Below are 25,155 nucleotides of genomic sequence, written 5' to 3'. Positions count from 1 at the left end.
TGATTGGATGTCAGACATTGTGAATTTTATCTTGTTGCCTTCTTTATATTTTGTATTCCTGTAATGTTCTTGAACTTTTTTTTAGGATATGGGTAAGTCACTTACAATTTCATCTTTTTTTTTATCTTACTTTTGAGCCTTTAAGGTGGAATCAGTCTATAGAGTTAATTTTTTTTTTTCTCTCCCACTACTAAAGCACTACTCCCCTTTTGACTGTTCAATCAGATTAAAAATTATGGTTTTGCTTTCTGGTTGCTGGTAAAGGCACTATACCTGTACCTGTATGAACTACAGGTACTATTCTTTCTCATATTTTTTTCTTTGTTTTTTGTTGGTTTTTTCCTTTTTTTCTTTTTTCCTGACATACATGAATGGGTCATTACTCAACTGAATATGAAAGGAAGGGAGGAAGGGAGGAAGGGAGGAAAGCTTCTAAAGATCTGGGCTTGCTTTCTGCACAGTTCTCCCTCTGCTGCTGTGCCCTGCAAGCAGTAACTGCCTTGGCTTCCCTGGACTCCCAGCTTTGTATTTTCATCTCAAGAGTATCAGGCTCTACCTGGTATACTGCTCCACCCTGCACTGTAGCCAGGAAACTCTAATCTGGCCAGTCATAGGCCAGTCATTCAAGTGTCATTCTCCTCCATTGTGTAATATCTAGTATCTTCTTGTCTTGTTTCTTTTTCTTTCTTTCTTTCTTTTTTTTTTTTTTTTTGTTTCAGTTCTTTTCCGCAGCAGTGTAAACCCAGACCCTATTACTTCTCTGGCTGTTGAAGAATATATTACTGGTTTGTCTGAGTCTCTTTATATGCAAGACACATGGTTACACACTGGGCATAGACTATCAATTAGGTTAAAAAAAAATCCTTTAACCTATAGGTTTTGTTTTCTTCATTTTATAGGGAAGTCATATAAGATGAGTAATGCCTAGCCTCTCCTTTTATCCTATGAGCATTCAAGCCCACCCTGGTTTGATGCTGACTTATTTGCTTCTGACACATCAAAGCAAGTTTTAGCCGTGAAACCTGGGCAAAACTGACTTTCCTGAGCTGGGTAATGTTTTGCCTCTGCATTTCTCTGAATTTTCTAGGTCCTATTTTCCTGCTACACAGAACAGATCTCTGTAGGTGAGCATAGTGTAAGGATTCTGAGTCTTTTGTTGTGCTAAGACATAGAAGCGGACACAAAAGAAATATAATGGATTGGAGCAGATGCCTATGAGAAATGTAAAATAGCTAGGTTTCTTCCTGCAAAGCCATATAAAGCCACAAGTTAAAAAGCAATTTAAATTTGGGGAACTAGGGGGTTTGGCCAGTTTTAGGTTTGGCTGTATGTAACTTTTGGTGATGCTATTGGTTTTTAAATTTTTCTTTTAATTTAAATGAATATGTCCTAAAGGTAAGTCCAAACCTTTCTGGGGTTGTTTTTTTTTTTTTCTCTGTCTCTTCAGTCTCCACCTCTGATTTGTTTTCTGGATGAGCATATGCTTAGATCCCTCAAGCATAGTGATAATTTCTCCTGACCAGCAGAGCCAGTCATTATTTATTATACTTTGCTCTCACTCCTTCTCACTCTCCTAGTGGGAACATTGCAATGGCTGCTGGCTAGAAAATTAGCCCAGGGAGCTCCTTCTGTTGGTCTCTTTCCTCATTATACTAGTAAAAAATTTAACTGTGATATTCTCAATCCCTCGTGTATGTGTGTGTGCATGTGTGTGTGTCTGTGGACACACCATATATGCATAAATAGAGATAGGTAGATAGATAGAGATATATATAATCTCCACATAGGTTGAAAGCACACTGTAGGGGCTAATAGTGAGTAATTTAACTGCGGCTTTCTCACACATTTTACTCTCTTTCTTTCTCTAGAGTGGCTGCAGAAGTACAGTGTGCTCATGTATTGTTGCTTCACATTAGAAGCCGAGCTTGTGGGTTTATGTGTCATCTCACTGTTTCTGCGGGGTTGTTTTCTGGCTGGATGTGCTATCGTTTCATCCATTGTCAGGGGGCTGCCCCAGATACCTGGGATGCTCAAGAGATGCGACACTTACTTGCCATGTGATAGCAAAGGCTTCTGTTTATTTCTGTGACTGCTCCCCCTGCAACCCTCTGCGGGGTCTGTGGATATCCAAACTGATTGGGAAGCCAAAAACCACACAACCTCACGGAGGCTTTAAGGATTTGTGCTTATGGGTATCTTTAAGTAAGCACCAGGCAACCGTGAACTACAATTTGCAATGACTTCTTTCTTTCTTTCTTTCTTTTTTTTTTTCTTAAGTGTCCTTCTTATTTTAAGTCTCTTCTGGGTCACAGTTCCACAGTTTTATGAGCTTTTAACTAATAGTCCTGTTAGTACTGCACAGCTTAGCTCTGGAAGGGTGACTAATAGTTACTCAAATAGACTGAAAGCAGGGGCCATGGGTCAGACCTCCTGTGTATCCTCAGCAGCATCTGGCTTGGTACTGGGTACTCTGAAAGTACTTACTGACCGAGTGATTCATTTGGGACAAAATAGCCTGTTTTCTTAGGATTGAGTTTTTGGTCCAGACTAAAGACACAAGCCTCTGTCTTTTGTAATGTGTGGCCTGCTTAACAGTGTTCAGGGATTTTAGGTGGGGGTGATGAAGAAAGGTGAATCCAAAAGCGTCTGTTAATTTCTGCAAATGATACAATCCCACTATTAGTTTCAATTAATGAGCCCTCCCTGTCTATCTGATGTTGGGGAAGAAAAAAGAAGAGAATGAAGGAAGGGATGTGGAAATGAATATGTTAATTTTTATGTGTGTTTTCTTTTAAAGAAAACTATTCTCTATATACCTTTGGTTCTGAAGAGGCACACCCTGGTTTTTAGAAGCAGTGTTGTCAGTAGTGACCAAAGCATAGGGATGTGGGATCTGTTCAGCTTTGAGGAGAAACATATTACATTTTCCATGTGCCTTAAAGCAATCCATTTAATTGACTATCTGACTCTTCAGCTTTCTATGGTTTTTATGTTGTTTTAACAAGCCTCTCTATAATTAGGTACAAGTGGTATGAGACAGTAACTGGTAGAGAAGCTGTAGTTATTTTATATTTGTATCTCATTAATGAGCCTTTAGATTAACATCACCAATTCATTTACAGGGCAGTGTCACTGTGGCCTGTAAAATCCTTGTTTTCCAGCTCCTCAAGCAAAGTATGTGTAACCTTTAACCTAAAGCAGTGTCTTCCATAGGAGGCATGTGTGAACACCGATTCCGTCTTTGTATGACCAGTTCCAGGGCATGTGATGGTAAATTCTTGGAAATGGGGAACATGTAGCTGATCAAATGAGCATTTCTGATTGTATCTCCCACGTTCCAGCTACTCTGGGGGAAGTCCTGTCACCCCATGATGTGTGATGCTGCTTCAAACTATTTGCAAGAAATAATCTAAATGTCAAATTGTGGGTATCATGGGGCACTGCACATGTTGAGACAAACCAGAGTGTTAGAAAACTTAGAGTGAAGCTGGTTTTGAAGGTTGTGCAAAAACAAACCTTAGACATCAGGCACGATGGAAATGCAAAGAGCCAGAAGAATCTTTGTTTTCAATTATTTCACAATCCAGGCGATAAAGAGCAAAATCATTATTTTAGGTGTTTATAAGTTTCTCTAAAACAATTCAGTACATTCATTCAACAAGCATTTGCTAAGTGTCTCCTATGTGCCAGACTCTATTCCAGGCATGAGTGATGTGGCAGTGAACAAAACAAAGCTCCTACTTTAATGGAACCCATCTTCTCGAGGGGAATGAGGCCCTCTCAGGTGGTGAGAGGTGCTATGAAGAAAAATTAAGCAGGGGAGGGGATCCAGGAGTGCAGGAGGCAGTGTGCTATTTGACGAGGGGGTTAGGGAGTTTCTAAAAAGGTAACACTGAAGAATATGAACCCCTTCAGGTCACAATCCCCATTCCTTCACAACCAAAACAGTCTTCTTCTGAATTATCACATTTGGTTTGCTTGTGTAATCAAAGCTGTGACAGCTTGGACATTTCTGTCAAATTCATGATTGACTATATGACCAAGGATCAGTTCAGACCAAATTGTCGCAAATCAAGTGGAAAGTTAAGTGTTCTCTCCTCTTCCTTCTGTTCTCCAGGCAAAGCAGCATAGGCTATAGTTGACTCACAAGATCTAGGAATGAGGAAAGACAGGAATTCTGATGTCTTAAAGGGACATTTCAGGAAGTAAGTTATAGTGAAAGAAGACCCCTGGAAGGAGCACAGGAGGCAGGCTTGGATTTTAATCTTGGCTTCTCTACTTACCAGCTGGGAGATTTTGAACAAACTTTTTAACTTCCCAATACTTCAGGTTCCTGAACAGCAGAGGGTAATAGTGCTTCCCTCAGTGGGGTCTCCTGAGAATTAAATGAGAGCTTTATGTCAAGTTCTTCTTACGGACCCTAGGAGATAATATACACTCAGTGTTCAAAGTGATTATCATCATTATGTGGTTGGCACTATCATGTATTGGCACAGCTATCTTCCTGTATAGCCAAATGTTCTACGAGTATGTGTAAAACATTTCTGGCCAGAATTATTCTTTACCTTGTTTCATTAATTCACTGAACTATTCAATTGTTCAAGAAATAGCTATTCTATGACTGGCATGTTGCTGAGCTCCCTGCTAGGTTCTGTAGGGAGTCAAGGATATACACATGCTTTTTGACTTGTAAAGAGGAGTGAAGCATCAGAGGGGACTTGTTCCAGATGAACTTTGAAGTCCCTTGCAAGTTGGATTTCCTGTGATTCCAAGGCACTTACTATCCAATAGACAGAGAAGTGGAAGTTCTGGTGGTGCTGAGATCTGTATAGGGCCCCGAGAACTCCAGCACAGGCCACAACGCTTCTCGGGGGCTCAGCCAATGGAAGAAGCAGTACTTAGTTAATGACAACCTCCATTCCCTTCCAGTTCCTCACATATTAAAAACATAATAGGAATCCCTTAAATTTGTATACTGATTCTTGAGAGTTTGTCAGGCATTTTCACACATACCTTCTCAAATGATCCTTTTACTACAACTGGATAGGGTAAGGGTTTTTATCTTTATCTTACAATGAGGACGGGGCTCAGAAATTAAGTGAATCCCCTAAGACCTCCTAGTGTTAAAGCCAGATTTCCTATAAAGAGCTAATCTGGGTTAGGAGTTCCAGGATTCTCCGGGACAAAGCGCTCCTGAATGTCAGAGTGATCCTCCTCAATTAGGAAAGTCCTCTTACAACTAGTCTGCCTCCTTGGGAAGGCGGTCGCTGGCATGAGTAAGAAAGGGGCATTTACCTGCCCACAAACCAGCCCTGGTTGTCTGGTATGAAAAGAAAACCAGGCCTTCTATATCAGGCTCCATATTTTTGCCCCCACATAGCTTGCTGACGAGAGAAATATGGAATTTTCTTTTGGAGCCATCAGGGCCAGATGGCCCAGAGACCGTGCAACCCTTTCCCTTCTCCCTGCCCAGCTCATGTCCCTAAGCCTGTGTGAGGGGCTAGCATGTAGGCTAGAACTGTGCCTGATGGTCTGGCTAACAGTGCACACCTACTATCCAGATGTCAGATGCTGCCATTGCCCCCAGGAGAAGGAGAGTAAACAGAGCCCTTGCCCTCTTCCATTTGGGGATGCTTCTCTGTTTGAATTGCAGTGGCAGCGCTCTGAGCTAGGAAAGGAGCTGGCTGGTTCCAGCAGCTCACAGAGATGCTCCCTCACCTTTCTGATGACCACTGGGATAATTCAAAGAGAAAGAGAAAAAACTTACCCCAAGGTATGGAAAGTGAAAGTGTTTCATGCTGCAAGAGGTCTATGCGTGTGTTCTGCAGTACGACAAACCTCCTGTCTCCACAACCTCACCAGTTTGCCTCCCCTGGCTCACGTGACCCCAGAAGGACAAGGCACGCCTTCTGGAAGGGGCTTTGCCTGGGAGCTCACACTGGAACCTCTTCTCTTATCATGTCACAAAATGGCACGCCGCAGTTCATCCCACTATATCTTGCAAGAAGCTGATATTCCAATGATGTTATTAAAAAGTGGCACCTTTCACCACACTGTGAGAAAATCTTTCTGGTGGGGGCAAGGAGATGGCGATACATTTTCCCCAAGGAGCTCACTTCAGCCACAGCATTTGATGTATGGTGACATCTCCCCACACACTGACACAAAGACATTGATACACATACACACACACACACACACACCACACACACCACAAACACATTTCCTAGTTGAGATGGATAAGGAAGTTAAGGGACTTGTTCAAGGTCACATAGAGGGACAAAGAGGTCAAGTCATTTACACAGGGGCATAAAGCATTCAGCCCAATGCTTTTTGGCTCTTAGTCCCTCTCCCTGACCTCTGATCATCCACCACCTCACCTCCTTTTCAGCTGAACAAATGTGTAATGCACACTAGAAATGCCACTGCAATTCAGCATATCACATATGAACAGTGGCTTTTAGCTAACAAAAATGCTGATAACTCTTAACTCCCTGTGGGTATTTCTCAGTTCGGGGTTATGTGTTTTTGTTTTTGTTTTCTTGGAACTCAAATCTGTGCTCAGCTCAGGATAATGTCCAGGTCTAGTGTGCTGAGGAAACCCTTGGCTAAGGAAGCATAAGGTCCTCCTTCTAGTTGGATCTCCCCTTTGGACTGACCACAAGCCTTGAGGTCATTGTTAGCATAACCGAGGCCCAGCTTCATGGGAAGTACAGTGGAAATGGTAATACCTTCCCTGCCAACCTCACAAGGATATTGTGAAAAACAAATGAAAGTATAAGCTTGCAAAGCCTTGAAATTAGCAGAAGGAAAAGGGACCTTTTTGGTCTAGAAGGACCATGAAATAGAAGCTTGTGGGCAGGGAGTCAAGCAATGCTAGGTTCAAACGCTGTTCCAGTTGTGTGCTCTTGGGAAAGTTCCACTCTCTGAGAGTATATAAAACAGGGAGATAAACCCCACTTGGCAGAGTTGGGGGGAGGATTAAATGAGAAGGGGGTTTTGAAAGCTCCTAGCAGAGCAGCTTTACTTCTTACTCCTTTGTGCCTCATGCCCCATGCCTGTAGCACGGAGACTCTGAGACTTGCGGGGCGTTTCGTGTCTGACTCGTCTTTGAACACCCGGCATCTGTAACTGGGTCTGCAGCATTCTAGGAGCTTCACACGAGTGAATCTACAGATGAGGGATGGGTAATGTATCTGATTTCAAAAACTCATTGTAATGTTTGATACTATCTGTGGACTTGTCGTCCTAATTGGGAACAGGGGAGTGAACTTGTCAGTTTTATTCAGACTGCAACAATTCGGTGGTAATTTGGGCATTTGACGCATAGATGGGTTTCGGATGATCCAAATCCAGCAGCAGTTTTCTTCACACGAAACAAATCTGACTTATTATCTGGCCCAAGTCAACAGTGCATCCAGTTTCACATAGAGAAGTAAACACTTGGGGAAAATTCCCCTTGCAGTAACCACATGCCTAGGCAGAACTGACTCACAATTTAGGAGCCAGTTTTTAAAATAACTGTCAAACTAAGCTGGCTAATTGCTCTGGTCTCCATCTCTTCGAACACAGGTGGAGGGGAGGGGACTGATCTGAGAGGTAAAAGGAGGATAGGCATAAGAGAGACCCCCACAGTGCCCTGAATGAAATTATATTTGGCAACATGGATGAGAACAGGTTTTTACAGAGTCCATTTTCTTATCAGTTTTACAGAGTCCATTTTCTTATCAGTTTTACAGAGTCCATTTTCTTATCAGTTTTCATGGCATTTTTGGAATGTGCTTATGGATGGATTGGTTTTTATTTGATTATACATGTATCATATTTTTAATATTCCTCATAAAGTTGTTAAACATAATTCTTTCCATTAGATTTATCCCTAAACAAGCTTCGAATAATCTTGATTTTTTTGTGTGTGTGTGAAAACATTGTACCAGGAAAGACTGAAGCCAAAGGGATGGATATAAAATGTGGGAAAAAGCAAAGGGGGGGAAATATCCTCAAGCTTTGAGAACTTAGGCTTGAATATCTTTTTTCAACTGCTCCCTGAGAAATTAATGAACAGACAACCCTGAAACTTCAAAGCCATAACACCCTGCTCTGGGAATTACAGCCTCCATCTTGGTTGTTTAAAAATGAGCACACATGGAAATGATGTATCAGCATATCTTCTCAAGCTTGGTTTTTTTTTTTATGTTGAAAATTAATCAACAACCCTCCAGTTATTTATGGCTTAAATAACTTTTAAGAAAAAAAATTCAGATGTGAAAAACCCTAATACATGTTTAATCTCAGTAGTGAAACATGGCCATAGTTGAAATCATAACTGGACGGAATAAGGTGAAAAGCCCACCCAGTACCCCTGCACTCCTCACCCAGTACTACATTGCAGAGATTAAGAGTTTGTTTTTCCTTCCTGAAAATGTTCACGCCTGTATATAAAATTTCATATTTTTTACATATATTTCCCATATGTAAAAATTTACATGTATATTTCCTTCCTATCCCCTTGCATGGAAGGGGTGTATTCAGGTGTGAGTGCTTAGGTCTGAGTTGCCCCTCTTCATCATTTTGTGTATCAAACAGGATACGTGTGTGATGGTAACATGATTAGATGTTGAACCCAGATTGCCCACGCTTGTAAAGAGTATGACCCTAGGTAAATTACCTTAGTTATGTCACCTATGAAGCAGAGTGACAATACAGCCTACCCCACGTGCTCAGTTGGGAGCATTCAGTGAGTGAATATAGTCGTATGCAAACAGCACCTGGTTCAGAGTAATTCCTCATTAATGGTAATTCCTCATTAATGGTAGCTATGATCATAGCCAGACCTCTCTCCAGGGCTCCAAGATATTACCTTTATTCTGATCACATATATTCTCAGCTTTATATTTCCTCCAATTTAACATACATATATATTTTAACGTGGTATAAGAAGTAGAGTTATACATTTCCTCCCTAGCTGCTCTTTCCTCCGAAGCACGGGTACTTCAAAGGCTGTAACCGCTCTCCTCGAAAGCTTTCAGAACTTGGAGTGAACTCAATCACTTTCTCATTTGGTATTGCTCATGTGCTCCAGATGTGTATGGCCTGTTTCCAAATGAAGAGCTTGTATCTGAGCTGCACGGCGTTTTAGGAATCTTCCAGCACAAAAAGAAAGACTTGGCTTGAGAAGGGATCATGACTGGCTAGTTGATCTGTTAAATAATATGCCAAATACTGTGGAAATAACAGGAAGGAGAAAATTACATTCACACTTCTTTATTGGTGCCATTAACAGTGTTTTGTCGTCCAGCTGATGAAGCGATGTCATCTCCCCAAAAGCACGGCACTGCAAGACTACCTGGAGCCAGGTCCAACACTTCACACCATGTGTCCCAGCAGCTCCCACAGCTTCCAGGTTGGGGGAGGCTGTGTGAGGACATGCTAGTTCAGAGAAAGCCAAAGGACCAAACCACTTTCCATAAGACTCTCCAAAAGTGTGTGTCATCAGAGCAGTGGTGAGCCCCTCCTCCCCTCACTGCTCGGCAGGTCAGGGGACCCCCCTTTGAGCCAGGCTGCATTTCGTCCTAGTCTCCTGCCTCTCATTGTGCCTGCTGCTCCACTGCTGAGACCTTAACAAGAACACTCCACACCCTGGCCACCTCCCCCCACTGTCTTCTCCCCACTCCATTTATTAAAGCAAATGCTTCTTTCTCACTCAGGCAGACCAGGAAGGGGGACAGCTCTCTTCTCCCGTCTCTCGTCTCTCTCCCGATTATCTTTCCTAGGCTGAAGTTCATATCTCTCTCCACCCCTCCCTGCTTTCCTCTGTCCATCCTTTTCTCAGTATCTCTCTAGGATTTCATTACGTTCCAACAATGGATAGTTGTCTGGATGGAGAATATTCCCCCAGAATATAATAGGAATCTTCTGTAAAATTTAAATTGAACTAAGTCACTCCCTAGTTTAAAGTCCATCAGAGGAGTAAGATCCAAATCTTTTACCAAGACTTCCAAGGCCCCCCTGTTGCAGCTACCCTCCAGCCCTATTTCTTTTACTCTTTGGCACACCACATTGGATCCACTGGGGTTTTCTTCCCATTAATAATAATGACTATCATGAGCTAAGCATGCTCAGTCCTTAGACATGAGAAAACTGAGGCAGGCACAGAGAGGACAGTAAGACATGGTTAGTAAGGGATAGACATAGGATTGAAATCCAGGATGCCTCTGCTCCTGGGCAGTATGTAGTGCTGCCTCTTGCCAACATTTCAAGCATGCCAAACTCTTCTCTGCTTCAGGACTTTCACATATGCTACTCCTCTATTAGTCTTCTCCCAGTCTTGCCACTGGGTAAATTCTCTTCATCGCTGAGGTTTGAGCTGAGATGCTACTTTCTCAGAGAAGCCTTTCCAGAGCTGCCAACACCAGCACCATCAATCTAAATCATTGTTCACCGTTATTCTCCATCACAGCCCTCTCTTCTCTCCCCAGAGCTTTAATTATCATTAACTAACATTTTCACTTATAATTTTTGGCATACTTCTGTTACTTGCTCAAAAATATTTGCTGTGCTTTTTACCAGGCCATCTCTGTTGGGGTAATTAAACTTACCCATCCCACTGACATCCAGTTCGGCCATGGGACTTACTCTGGGCCAAAAAAAATGTGCTCTGAGGAAAAAAATCCTAGAGCCGTTGTGTGGCTCTTTCCCTCTCCCACAAGGGGATTATGTCTCAGAGAGGGGCTGCTCCTTCAGCCTTGGTCCAAAATGAAGAGGAGAGAATGCAGAGCTGGAGTGGACTTAATGTGAACAAGAAGAAAAGCTTTGCTGGTGTTAAGTTACTAGGATGTGGGAGTTACTTGTTACTGTAGCATCACTTAACCCAGGCTGACCGATACATGGGCTTACATGACATTTTCTCTCCACTACACTATCCATTTCATGAACCAGGGACTGCATTTGTTCTATTTTATGCTCTCTACTCAGCATCTAGCAAAGGACCTTGCACATTTAAGGACTCAACCAATATTTGTTGCAAGAATAAGGGAGCGATGCATTAATACAGGAGCCAGCATTGGAAGGCTACCTTTTGGTACATGTTGCTTATCATGCTGAGCAAGCCGTTCTTTATAAAGCCAATTAACTCTCACTTTCCACCCATTATACACTGCCCCTGCACACCCTCCTCACCTCTTCCCTTTTCCATCTCCCAGCAGACACTGCTTTAAATACATATGCAGTTGCTATGTAAGGTTTAAAAATCCCTAGGAGAAAAGTCCCTTTATAACTATTTAGTTTCCTCAGAAAAAACAAAGAATTCTCTTAAAATGTCTTCTTTCCAGTAAAGAATAGCTTGTCCCCAAATGGTCAAGGGACTTAAAAGAACCTATCATAGCTCTGAGTCTGTTTGTTCTTTATTCAGGCAAGCTGAAATAAAATACATATATTGCTCAAAGATATTACTGAATATTTTGAAAATATAAGAAAATGCACTTTCTCTGAGGCAGAAGATCTTTTTCTGCATTTAAACTATCCCTAACTTCTATAGATAGACTCATGACCCCCCCCTTTTTTCCCCCTAGAAAAGACTTTGCTAAAGATCATGAGTAGTGGAAGATATATCGAGAGAGGAAAGAGGTTCTCCTCTGAAAATAGTCCAGGCCATCTGTCTGTTTCACCACATAACATGGAAGTTGTACTAGAAGCTTCCCACCTGACCCTTGTCTTTGTGGATAAGAATAGGACAACGTCTTATTTGTTTTTGCATCTCTAGCACCTAGCCTAGTGCCTGGCACATACTTGAGGCACATAACAGAGGCTTAGTAAATTTGTTCAGAGTGTGAATGGTTTTGTTGAAAAACATGAGAAACTGGAAGTATTAGGAAGATGTGGGCCCCTTCTCATTTACATCTTCCAGAGAACTTGGAGTCTAGGGGACCCGGTGGGCGGTGCACTGATGGGCACTTCCTCCTCAAAACTCTCCTCGTGTCAAGGCCTGGCTTCCAACCCCCAGTCGGTGCCACCATTTCCAATTATTTGGATCCTGTCAGTCACACAGTGTGGCTATCAGCCCACTGGTAGCAGGCTGAGAAATGGGAAGGAACTACATTCTAGTGTGCTCTACTACCAACCTACTATGAGCCTGGGCGTCATTTGTAAAATGAGCTGGTAACTCAAATAATCCCATCTCTCCCAACCCTGACATTCTGTGCTCTTTCGGTGAAACACCCCAGACCTGGAAGGACTCTGTCTCTCACTACTGCTTCTTACCACCCAGTCTTCAGAGCTATATGTGCACGAGACCAATTAGCTGGGTAATTGTTCCTGAATACAAGCTTATTCCTAATTAGATAGTGTCTGGGTTCACACTACAGCAATTAACCCCCAAATGGAATAATAGCTCTAGAATGAGCACAGCATAATTGTTTTGAAGCCCACCCCATCCTTCTTACTGACTCCCCTTGGGCTACAGTAGGAGAAGAACAGTTGGCTGTGGGTTGGCCACTTTCTCCTTGACCTTTGCATCTTTTTTGCCATGTGGTCCTTCATTTATCTTCACTACTGGCTCCTAGCTGCCCAGCTGTTATTCTACCTTGCTGTCAGGCCACTCTGACCTATGCCATTGCAGCTCCTGTGGCTTCAGTGACAGTCTCCTTTCTGTACCTCCAGACCTCCCATGGGTCACTCAGGACCAGAACTCATGAATAAAAATGCCACTCAGAAATGTGTTGAAAAGGAGACTAGGAAATTATGAAGTTTATTTTCAGTCTTCACAAGATAGCAGCATGTGGGTTGCACAAACTTAAGTGCTTTTGCCTTGTTGCAGAACTTACAAATACATGAGTAAGAGAGAAAGCATTGCTAATATAACCCACAGTTAACCACAAGCTTCTCAAACAAGCTACAGTTGATACAGCACAAATAGAGCAAACAGTGAGAATTTTCTGTTACTAAATTTGTTAACGAGATTTGTAGGTATTTAAACTTGAGTATGTTTTTACAGTTTGAGGTAATTGGCCTATTTTAACACACAGGCACTGTACTTTTTTCCCCCTTCCTTTTGCCCTGCTAAATGTTTCCTGGCATGCTGACAGCTCCAACCACACTCAACATCAGGGAAGCATACCATAGACCAGAAATAACATGACCAGAGGTTTGTCCTTTGCTATAGGAAATTTGGTCTACCAGCAGGAAAGGGGACCCAGGTCTGTGCTTGTGACTTGACACCCAGTTCAGGGATGGCTGAAAACTGTGTCTGCCAGCAAGAAAGCCAGGGAGAGTAGAGCAGAGTGGCTGACAGTTCCATGTCAGAGGTAGGACCATTGCATGAAAACTCCTGCCTAGCCAGTACTTAGCAGCTATGTACCTAGTTCTGTTAACCTCAGTTTCTTGAGGTGTAAAATGGGGATATACCTACCTCACATTCTGTGAAACAAATGCAATAAAATACATAAAGCATTTCACATGGTCCCTGGCACACAATAAGCATACAATAAATGTTGGCAATTATAAGTACTAAAATTAGCAGCCTTGAATATGAGTATGTTCAGTCCTGCCACCAGCTAAATGTGCAAATTTGAACGTACTCCTTAAAACAACTTACTTCCATAAAGAAAAAAAAAATCATGATAAACACATGTACCTACAGCAGTCAACCTTAATGGCATCTCCTAGAGTTGGATAATGCACAGGTGTATAATCCACCCATCTAGAAGCAGAGCAACCTTGAAAAGACTTTCAGCATTGGTTGGCCCTGTGGTTTTAGTAGGTTATCCTGAGCCATCCTCTCCTTGAGAGATGTGTAACAGGAAGTGCTGCCTACTGTAGACTGGTTTATAGCCCTTCCAAGTTCATATGTTAAAGCCCTAACCCTCAATGTGATGGTATTTGGTGATGGAGCCTTTGGCAGTTAATTGGGGTTAGACGCAGTCATGAGGGTGGGGCCCTCACGATCGGATGAGTACCCTTAAAAGAAGAGACAGACACCAGAGAGCTTTCTCTCTCTCTCTGTCCATCTCATGAAAACATGGAAAGAAGGTAGCTGTCTGGAAGCTAGAAAGAGGGGCCTCACCAGGAACCAAATCAGCCAGCACTTTGACCTTGGACTCCCCAGCCTCCAGAACTCTGAGAAAATGAATTTCTGTTTTTTCAGCCACCTAGTCTGTGGTGTTTGTTACAGCAGCTGGAATAGACTAAGACACTGCTCCTTCTGAAACCTTACACAGTACTTCTAATCTAACATAGCAATAAGCCCACTGAATTTGAATTGTGTGCTCATTAATGTTCTGTAGTGGACTGTGAGCCAATCAAGGGGCAAGGACTATATATTTTCACTTGTACACTTCCATACTTATCTAAGTAAATGTTTCTCATAGACATTTGCTGAATAAAAAATGAGGTCTTCCATTTCCAACCTAACTAAACACTACTGGGTGAGGAGTCAAGAGCATATCACAAAACCCAGACTCAGACATCCATGCTCCTTGAGTTTTCTCAAGGACAATGGCTGCTACTTGGTGGCAATGAAAACATGAGGTCATTGAAATCACCTATATCTCCTACTGGGTAAGGCATAAGAAAGTGAATGATTGGGAAATAACGGGTTTGGTATTTAACAGAGTCTGTGTGATTCATAACAGAATTGCTATAGTTGATTTGAGTGTTGGAGTAATTCCTAGTTCTCTGCTATAATAGGGAGCTTCTCTGGGAGGGGGCAGTGGAGCAATACAAATACTATTTGGGGGGCAGTATTCTGGTCTGTAAAAATACATTCAGGAGAAAATACTACGTTGATACATTTGGGTATCTGTCTTCTATATAGTCCTAATTTGTAACAAGTTAGGATAGCTGCTGTATTTTCAAAGTATTTCACATGTATCATTTCAAAAACCCTCAGAATTAGACTGGGAAGCATAGTGTGGTAGACAGCAATTATATCGTCTGCCCAGTATGCCTTGCTGTTTTGGGGGGGAAGTCTGTCTCTTACATTAAGGAACATTCCTTCCACTGACTGTTAAGGTTCTAGAATGGTTTCTAGTCTTAAAACCCATACACCCCTGGCCACAGAAGGGCACATGACCTAAGACTGCCAATCAGAGTGCTTCTCTAGGACTGTTCCCATGGGAACTAAGGAAAGAGAGCAGCTTTCTAACTGGTGGTAGTTAGAATAAGATAGATAAGTAGGAGTTGTTTGTGACGATGGGTCTCATCCCAGAGGAAACAACTTGGAGGGAATGTAGCCAACATACTGAGAGAAGCAAAGGCAAGTACCTCTCTTTTGGTTGTAAGTGACAGAAACTCAACTTGAAACAGCTTGGGAAAATTAGGTAATTCATGGACGTCCACTTATTTTATTGAAGTTTAATTAACATACAGTGTTATTTTAGCTTCAGCTATACAAAATAATGATTCAGCATTTCAATGTATTACTCATTGCTCAGCAAGATGTGTAGTCACAATCTGTCACCAAACAATGTTACTACAGTATTATTATATATATATTCCCTATGCTTTACTTTTCATCTCCATGACACATTTTGTGACTGGAAGTTTTTGTCTCTTAATCTATTTCACCTATGCCCCACCTACCTCCCCTCTGGCATTTTTGGCCTCTCTTTCCTCATTTATTCGATTGTTTAGTCTTAGATTCTGCATATGTGTGAAATCCTATGGTATTTGTCTTTCTGTGTCTTATTTCACTTAGCATTATACTCCTTGGGGCCCTCATGTAACAAATGGCAAGATCTCATTCTTTTTTTATGGCTGAGTAATAGTCTATTTTATATATATTCCACATCTTTATTAATTCCAGCATAGTTAATATAATGTATTAATTTTGGGTGTACAATGTAGTGATTCAACAATTCCATATATCACACACTGTTCATCATGACACGTGTACCCCTTAAGCCCCATCACCTGTTTCGCCCATCCCCTACCTACCCTCTGGTAACCATCAGTTTGTTCCCTGTAGTTAAGAGTGTGTTTCTTGGTCTCTCTCTCTCTTATTTTTCCTTTTATTTCTTAGATTCCCTCATGAATGAAACCATACGGTATTTTCTCTGATTTATGTTGCATAGTTATAATACTCTCTAGCTCCATCTGTGTCATTGCAAATGGCAAGATTTCATTCTTTTTTATGGCTGAAAAATATTCCATGTTTGCATACATGCCCCATCTGTATCCATTTATCTGTTGATAGACACTGGGGCTACTTCCATTAGTTGGTTATTATAAACAGTTACTATAAATGTAGGGATGTGTATATCCCTTTAGTTTTTTTGTATTTTTGGGGTAAACCCAATAGTGTGATTATTGGGTTGTAGGGTGGTTCTGTTTTTAACTTTTTGAGAAACTTCCATACTATTTCCACAGTGGCTGTAGTGGTTTGCAGTCCCACCAACAGTACACAAGGGTTCCTTTTTCTCCACATCTTTGCCCACACTTGTTATTTCCTGTGTTTCTGATTTTAGCCATTCTGACAGGTGTGAAGTAGTATCTCATTATAGTTTTGATTTGCGTTTCCCTGATGATGAGTGATGTTGAGCATCTTTTCATGTGTTTGTTGGCCATCTGGATGTCTTCTCTGCAGAAATGTCTTTTCATGTCTTCTACCCATTTTTCAATTGGAATATTTTGGGGGGTATTGAGTTGTTTAAGTTCTTTATATATTTTGGATAGTAACCCTTTATCAGATGAATAATTTTCAAATATATTCTCCCATTCCATAAGGTTGCCTTATAGTTTTGTTGTTTCTTTTCCTGTGAAGAAGCTTTTTATTTTGATGTCATCCAAATAGTTTATTTATGTTTTTATTTCCCTCACCTCATGAGACATATCTAGAAAAATGTTGCTATAGCTGAAGTTAGAGACATTACTGCCTGTGCTCTCCTCTAGCATTTTTATGGTTTCAGATCTCATATTTTATTTTTTGTATGGTGTAAGAAAGTAGTCCAATTTGATTCTTTTGCATATTGCTGACCTGTTTTCCAAGCACTACTTGTTGAAGTATCTTTTTCCTGTTGAATATATTTTTTAAATTTTTAAAAAAGATTTTATTTATTTATTGACAGACAGAGATCACAAGTAGAGAGAGGCAGGCAGAGAGAAAGGAAGGGAAGCAGGCTCCCCGCTGAGCAAAGAGCCCAATGCAGGGCTTGATCCCAGGACTCTGGGATCATGACCTGAGCTGAAGGCAGAGGCTTTAACCCACTGAGCCACCCAGGTGCCCCTCCTGGTGAATATTCTTTCCTGCTTTATTTAACATCTAATTTGGGGGGTTTTTCTGGGTTTTCTATCCTATTGATCTATGTGTATATTTTTGTGCCAGTGCCATACTGTTTTGATTACTACAGCTTTGTAATATAAATTGAAGTCTGGCATTGTGATACCTCCAGCTTTTTCTCTTTCAAAACTGCTCTTAGCAATTCATGATCTTTTGTGGTTTCATATAAATTTTAGGATTTTTTATTCTAGTTCTGTGAAAAATACTATTGGTATTTTGATAAGGATTGCATTAAGTGTGTAGATGGCTTTTGGTAATACAGACATTTTAATAATATCTGTTCCTTCCAGTCAGTGAACATGGAATGTGTTTCGATTTTTTTGTGTTCAGTTTCTTTCATCAGTGTTTACTGTTTTCAGAGTATGGGTCTTTCACGTCTTTGGTTGGGTTTATTCCTAGGTATCTTATTGTTTACAGTGCAATTGTAAATGGGATTTTTTTCTTAATTTCTCTTCTGCTTCATTTTTAGTGTACAGAAATGCAACAGTTTTCTGTACATTGATTTTGTATCCTGCAGCTTTACTGAATTCATTTAATCAGTTCTAGTGGTTTTTTGGTGGAGTCTCTAGGGCTTTCTAAATATGGTATCATGTCACTTGAAAATAGTGAAAGTTTTACTTCTTCCTTCCTAATTTGCATGCCCTTTATTTTTGTTTTCTGGGACTTCCAGTACTTTGTTGAATAATAGTGATGAGAGTGGACATCATCTTGTTCCTGACCTTAGGGAAAAAGCTCAGGTTTTCACCATTGAGTATGCTGTTAGCAATGGGTTTTTCCTATATGGCCTTTATTCAGTTGAGGTATGTTCTCTTTAAACATACTCTGAGTTCTTATCATGAATGGATGTTGTATTTTGTCAGATGTTTTTCTGCATCTATTGAGATGATTATATGGGATTTATTCTTTCTCTTATTGATGTGGTATATAACGATTGATGTGCAAATATTGAATCACATTTGCGTTCCTAGAATAAATCCTATGCTTATAGTGAATGATTTTTTAAATGTATTATTGAATTTGGTTTGGTGATACTTGTTGAGGACTTTTGCTTCATCAGAAATATTGGCTTGTAGTTTTTGTTTTGTTTTGTTTTTGGTAGTGATTTTGTCTGGTTTTGGTACTAGTGTAATGTTGGCCTCATAGAATGAATTTGGAAGTTTTCCTACTGCTTCCATTTCTTGGACTAATTTGAGAAAAGCAGGCATTAACTCATCCTTAAATGTTTGGTGGAATTCACCTGTGAGGGGCACCTGGGTGGCTCAGTGGATTAAATCCTCTGCCTTCGGCTCAGGTCATGATCCCAGGGTCCTGGGATTGAGCCCCACATCAGGCTCTCTGCTCAGTGGGGAGCCTGCTTCCTCCTCTCTCTCTCTGTCTCCGCCTGCCTCTCTGCCCACTTGTGATCTGTCTGTCAAATAAATAAATTAAAAAAAAAAAAAAGAATTCACCTGTGAACCCATCTGGCCATGGGCTTTTGTTTGTTTGGAGGGGTGTGTGTGTGTTTTAAATATTGATTCAATTCTATTCCTAGTAATTGTTCAAATTTTCTATTTCTTTCTGATTCAGTTATGTGAGGTCATATGTTTCTAAGAACTCATCCATTTCTTCTAGGTTGTCTGATTTCTTGGCATATAATTTTCATAATATTCTCTTATAATCCTTTGTATTTCTATAGGGACCATTGTTATTTCTCCTCTATCATTTCTGATTTTATTTCAGTCTTCTCTTTCTTTCTTGAGTCTAGCTAAAGCTTATCAATTTTGTGTATCCTCTCAAAGAACCAGCTCCTGGGGACACCTGTGTTGCTCAGTCAGTTAAGTGTCTGCCTTTGATTCAGGTCATGATCTCAGGGTCCTGGGATCAAGCCCTGCATCAGGCTCCCTGCTCAGCAGGGAGTCTACTTCTCCCTCTCCCTCTGTCCCTCCCTCCCACTTGCTCTCTAATGAATAAATAAAATATTTTTAAAAATTTTTTGAATAAATGAATAAATAAATGAATAAATAAAATATTAAAAATTTTTTATTGTGTTTTGTTAGTCACCGTATAGTACATCATTAATTTTTGATGTAGTGTTGTTCCATGATTCATTGTTTGCATATAACACCCAGTGCTCCATTCAATACATGCCCTCCTTAATACCCACTGCCAGGCTAACCCATCCCCCTGCCCAAACCCTCAGTATGTTTCTTGGAGTCCATAGTCTCTCATAGTTCATCTCCCTCTTTGATTTTCCCACCTTCATTTTTCTCTTCCTTCTCCTATGTCCTCTGTGTTATTCTTTATGTTCCACAAATAAGTGAAACCATATGATTGACCTTCTGTGCTTGAATTATTTCACGTAGCATAATCTCCTCTAGGTCCATCCATGTTGATGCAAAAGTTGGGTATTCATCTAATGGCTGAGTAATATATTCCATTGTGTATATGGACCACATCTTCTTTATCCATTTGTCTGTGGAAGGGCATCTCAGCTCTTTCCACAGCATGGCTATTGTGGACATTGCTGCTATGAACATTGGGGTGCATATGTCTAATGAATAAATAAAATCTAAAAAAAAAACCAAAAAAAAAACCACACACACACACACACACACAAAAACCAGCTCCTGGTTTCTTTGATCTTTTCTATTTCTTTTTTTAGTCTCTATATTGTTTGTTTCTGCTCTAATCTCTATAATACTTCCCTCTTTCTACTGGCTTCAGGCTTTGTTCTTTTTCTAGCTCCTTTAAGTTTAAGTTGTTTATTTTAGATATTTCTTGAGGGTATCTCTGTATTGCTATAAACTTTCCTCTTTTTATAACTGCTTTCACTGTGGCAAAAGATTTTGGACTGTGTGTTTTCATTTTCATTTGTCTCCATGTATTTTTTTTTCCTGTGGTGTTGGTTGTTATTTCTCTCTCACTTGTGAATTCATTTATTTGGATTTTTTTTCTTCATTTTGATAAGTCTGGCTAGGGGTATATCAATTTTATTAATTTTTTTTCAAAGAACCAGCTCCTGGTTTCATTGATCTATTCTGCTGGGTTTTTTGTTTGTTTATATTTTTCTATATCATTGATTTCTCCTCTAGTTTTTATTATTTCCCTTCTTCTGCTGGCTCTAGGCTTTATTTGCTGTTCGTTCTCTGGTTCTTTAATTGCAAGTTTAGGTTGTGTATTTGAGACTTTTCTTGCTTCTTGAGGTATGCCTGTACTGCAGTATACTTCCCCCTTGTGATGGCTTTTGCTGCACCCTAAAGGTTTTAGATCATCATGTTTTCATTTCCATTTGTTTCCATATATTTTTTATTTCTTCTTTAATTTCCTGGTTAACCCATTCATTCTTTCCTTTTTTTAAAAGATTTTATTTATCCATTTGAAAGAGTGAGAGAGAGAGAGGGCATGAGCAGGGAGGAGCCGAGGCAGAGGGAGAAGCAGGCTCCCTGAGGAGCAGGGAGCCCAATGTGGGACTCAATCCCAGGACTCTGGGATCATGACCTGAGCTGAAGGCACATGCTTAACCAACTGAGGCATCCAGGCACTCCCCACCACCATTTATTCTTTAGTAGGATGTTCTTTAACCTCCATGTATTTGTGGTCTTTCCAAATTTTTTCCTGTGGTTGACTTCCAGTTTCATAGTGTGTGGTCAGAAAATATGCATGGTATGATCTCAATCTTTCTGTATTTGTTGAGGCCTAATGTAACTAGTATGTGATCTATTCTGGAGAATGTTCCATGTGCACTTGAAAAGAACGTGTATTCTTCTGCTTTTAGGATGAAATGTTCAGAGTATGTATTAAGTCCATCTGGTATAGTGGGTCCTTCAAAGCCATGGTTTCCTTGTTGATTTTCTGCTTAGATGATCTGTCCATTGCTGAAAGTGGGATGTAAATTCCCCTATTATTATATTATTATCCATGAGTTTCTTTATGTTTGTTACTAACTGATTTCTGTAGTTGGGGACATAAGTATTTATAATTGTTAGATCTTCTTGTTAGATGATGATGATGATGATGATTTATTATGATATAGTGTCCTTCTTCATCTCTTGTTATAGTCTTTGGTTTATAGTCTAGTTTGTCTGATAATAAGTATTGCTTTTCTGGCTTTCTTTTGCTGTTCATTGGCATGATAAATGGTTTTCCATCCCCTCACTTTAAATCTTCAGGTGTCTTTAGGTCTAAAATGAGTCTCTTATAGGCAGCAGATAGATGGGTATTTTTTTAATCCATTCTGATACCCTATTTCTTTTGATTGGAGCATTTAGTCCATTTACATTCAGAGTAAGTATTGATAGATATGAATTTAATGCCATTTTTTTTTTTTACTTGTTTTGTCATTGTTTCTGGAGACTTTCCTCTATTCTAGTGTTTCTCAATTTTGATCTTTCTTTCCCAAAGAGTCCCCTTTAATATTTCTTGCAGGGCTAGTTTAGTGGTCACAAAATCCTTCAGGTTTTGTTTTTCTGGTAAACTCTATCTATCTTTCTATTCTGAAAGATAGCCTTGCAGAATGGAGTTTTCTTGGTTGTACGTTTTTTTCTTTCAGGATTTTGAATATATAATGGCACTCTCTTCCAGCCTGCCAAGTTTCTGTAGAGATCTTCTGCTAACCTTATATATATTCCCTTGTAAATTAGAGACTTCTTTTGTCTTGCTGCTTTTAAAACTTTTTCCTTATCTTTGTGTTTTGCAAATTTAACTACACTATATAGTTGATTTTGGTGGAAATTCTCTGTGCTTCCTGAATTTGGATGTCTGTTTCCTTTCCCAGATTAGAGAAGTTTTCAGCTGTAATTTCCTCAAATAAACTTTCTGCCCCCCTTTCTCCCTCTCCTTCTTGTGGAACTCCTGTATGATGAATGTTACGGAGTCACTGGGTTCCCTAAGTCTACTTTTGTAATCCAAGATTTTTCTTGGATTTTTCTTTCCCTCTGTTTATCAGCTTCATTATTTTCCATAATTCTAGCTTCTGCATCACTTACTCATTCCTCTGCTTCTTCTGTCCTCATGGCCATTATATCCATTTGGTTTTAAATCTCAGTTATTACATTTTCCCTTTTGGCCTGGTTGGTTTTAAGTTCTTTTATCTCTGTGGTAAGGGCATCCCTGATATCTTCTATCCTTCTCTCAAGCCTGAAAGGTGTCCTTATGATTGTTGCTTTAAATACTGGATCAGGCAAATTATATCTGTTTCGTTTAGATCCCTGGCCATGAGCTTTTCTTGTTCTTTCTTTTGGGATGAATTCCTCTTCTTCTGTGTGGTAGAGAAGCCTATTATGTTTCCTGCTCCTGAGAGTAATGGCTTTATGAAGAAAAGGTCATATAATGTCCAGAGCCTGGTGCTTCAGGAAGTATCTCTGGTATATGCTGTGTGCCACTCTGCTGCTGTGTTCTGGCTGCTCGGTCCTTCAGGTCAGTCCTCTGCATAGTTTCCCCTTGCCTGTGGTAGGGAATGTTTGGACCTTGGTCAGAGTATGATGAGTTTTAAGTTGGTATGCTCTTGTCTGCTTCTTAAAAGAGAAAGGTGGCTATTTCCACTAGAGCTAAAGCTTTGCAGAACTATGGTCAGTAGATGTGGTGCTTGCAGGGGTTTGGGCTGGTCCTTTGGGGGAGGGGCCCACTCTGCTTAATCTCAGTCACAACTGTCTGAGAAAAGAAATACCAGAAGAGTGCAGGAGGGAGGGGCTTGGTGTAAACAGATTAGGCAGCCAGTGTTGGCCACTGTGCTGTTAACTGAAGTTAGTTTATGCTGAGGGGTGAGGGAGGAAAATGGTGCCAGGCAGCTCCTTTGTCCCTAGAGGGGGGAATTTGTGCTTGTTGCTTTCAGGGAAGCCCTCCCAAAAGAGCAAATAATTACCCCTACTGCATCCTAGGTGTGTTTCAAATTGCTGTTTTCGCCCTGTGTCTGGGTTGCTTGCCTGCCTGGAGCAACATAGTGCACTTTGAATTCTATCTCAGCCAAGGGGGCTGAGTTTTAAAACTCTAAACTTTAGGGACCTCGTAGGGTGGGGACTTGTGCTGGTCTTCTGGGGGAGGGTCTTTTCACACTGGGATTGATGCAGGTTTGACCCACAGCAGCAGTGACACCAGAGCACAGGAATGTGGGATTTGAGCATAGCACACTATAGTGCTAGTGTCCAGGTTAGCCACCCTCAGTGGCTATCTCAGGCAACTATGCTGAGGGGTAGAGGAGGGAAATGGTGCCCACCAGCTTCTATGTCCTCAGAGAGGTAATGCTACCTCCAAAGAGAGTGCTGTCTGCTCCTGGGTTACCTGCCTGACTTCTCTGCAGGAGCACTGCAGCATCCTCAAGCCTCTATTCCAGCCATGCTGCACACCTTTAAAACACCCGTCTTTTGAGCCCACTTGTTGTAAAAACTTGGGAAAATCAGCCCCTCTCATTTTCCCAGGCAATGGCTTTAGGGAAGTGTTTTCCTTGTGCAATCTCCTGTGATCTTTTCTTTCTTTCTTTTTTTTTTTAAATATTTTATTTATTTGACAGAGAGAAATCACAACTAGGCAGAGAGGCAGGCAGAGAGAGAGGAGGAAGCAGGCTCCCCACGGAGCAGAGAGCCAGATGCGGGGCTTGATCCTAGGACCCTGGGACCATGACCTGAGCTGAAGGCAGAGGCCCTAACCCACTGAGCCACCCAGGCACCCTTCCTGTGCCTTTTCGCTCCATGACCAGGACTTCCATGATCTTTTCTCCCCCTAACTATGTCCCTGCGTCTCCTCTCTCCTAGCTGTGGTTTTTTTCTGTCAGTTCTCAGATTGATTTGATATATATCAAGCTATATCTCAAGAGCAGGGCAATCCTAGGGTTCTTCTACTACTCTGCCATCTTACTCTCTCCCCACCTCCATATATTTTTTTAATTTCCTCTTTGATCTCTTGATTCATCTGTTCATTGTGTAGTAGCATGTTGGTTAACCTCCCTATATTTGTGTTCTTTCCAGGTTTGTTCTTGTAATTGATTTCCAGTTTCATACCACTGTAGTTGAGAAGGATGCATGACAGGATTTCAGTCTTTCTGAATCAGACTTGTATTGTGGCCTAAACTGTGATCTGTCCTGGAGAATATATCATGTGCTCTTGAAAACAAAAATGTATTTTCTGCCACTTATGGATGGAGTATTCTTTGTATATCTGTTAGGTTCATCTGGTCTAATGTGTCATTCAAAGATACTATTCCCTTTTTGATTTTCTGTCTGGACAATCAATCCATTGATGTAAGTGGGGTGTTAAAGTCTTCTACTATTATTGTCTTACTGTCAATTCCTCTCTTGATGTCTGTTAATATTTGCTAAATGTATTTAGGTGTTCCCATGTGGGGTTCATTTACAAAAGTTATATCCTCTTGTTGGTTTGTTCCCTTTATTTTAAGGTCTATTTTGTCTGATATAAGTATTGCTACTTCAGCTTTTTTTAAACTTCCACATGCATGATAAATATTTTTCCATCCCTCACTTACATTTTTAAAAATTTAATTTATATATTTGAGACAAGACAAAGGGGGAAGAGAATCAGAGGGAAAAGCAGACTCCCTGCTGAGCAGAGAGACTGACATAGGGCTTAATTCCAGGACCCTGAGATCATGACCTGAGCAAAAGGCAGACATTTAGCAGGCTGAACCACCCAGGTGCGCTTCTGTCCTTCACTTGCAATCTGCATTTGGCTTTAGGTCTGAAGTGAGTCTTTTACAGACAGCAAATAGATGGGACTTGCTTTTTTTAATTATTCAGTTATCATATGTCTTTGATTAGAACATTTAGTCCATTTACATTCTGAGTAATTATTGATAGGCATTTACTTATTGCCTTCTTGTTTGTTTCTTGTAGTTCTGTTTCTTCTACTCTTACTCTCTTTTCCCTTGGGGTTTGATGGCTTTCTTTAGTGTTATG

The sequence above is a fragment of the Neovison vison genome, chromosome 2, assembly GCF_020171115.1.
Source record: "Neovison vison isolate M4711 chromosome 2, ASM_NN_V1, whole genome shotgun sequence".
In the NCBI taxonomy this organism is placed as follows: Eukaryota; Metazoa; Chordata; class Mammalia; order Carnivora; family Mustelidae; genus Neogale; species Neogale vison.
Note: the sequence above shows the minus strand (reverse complement) of the source record.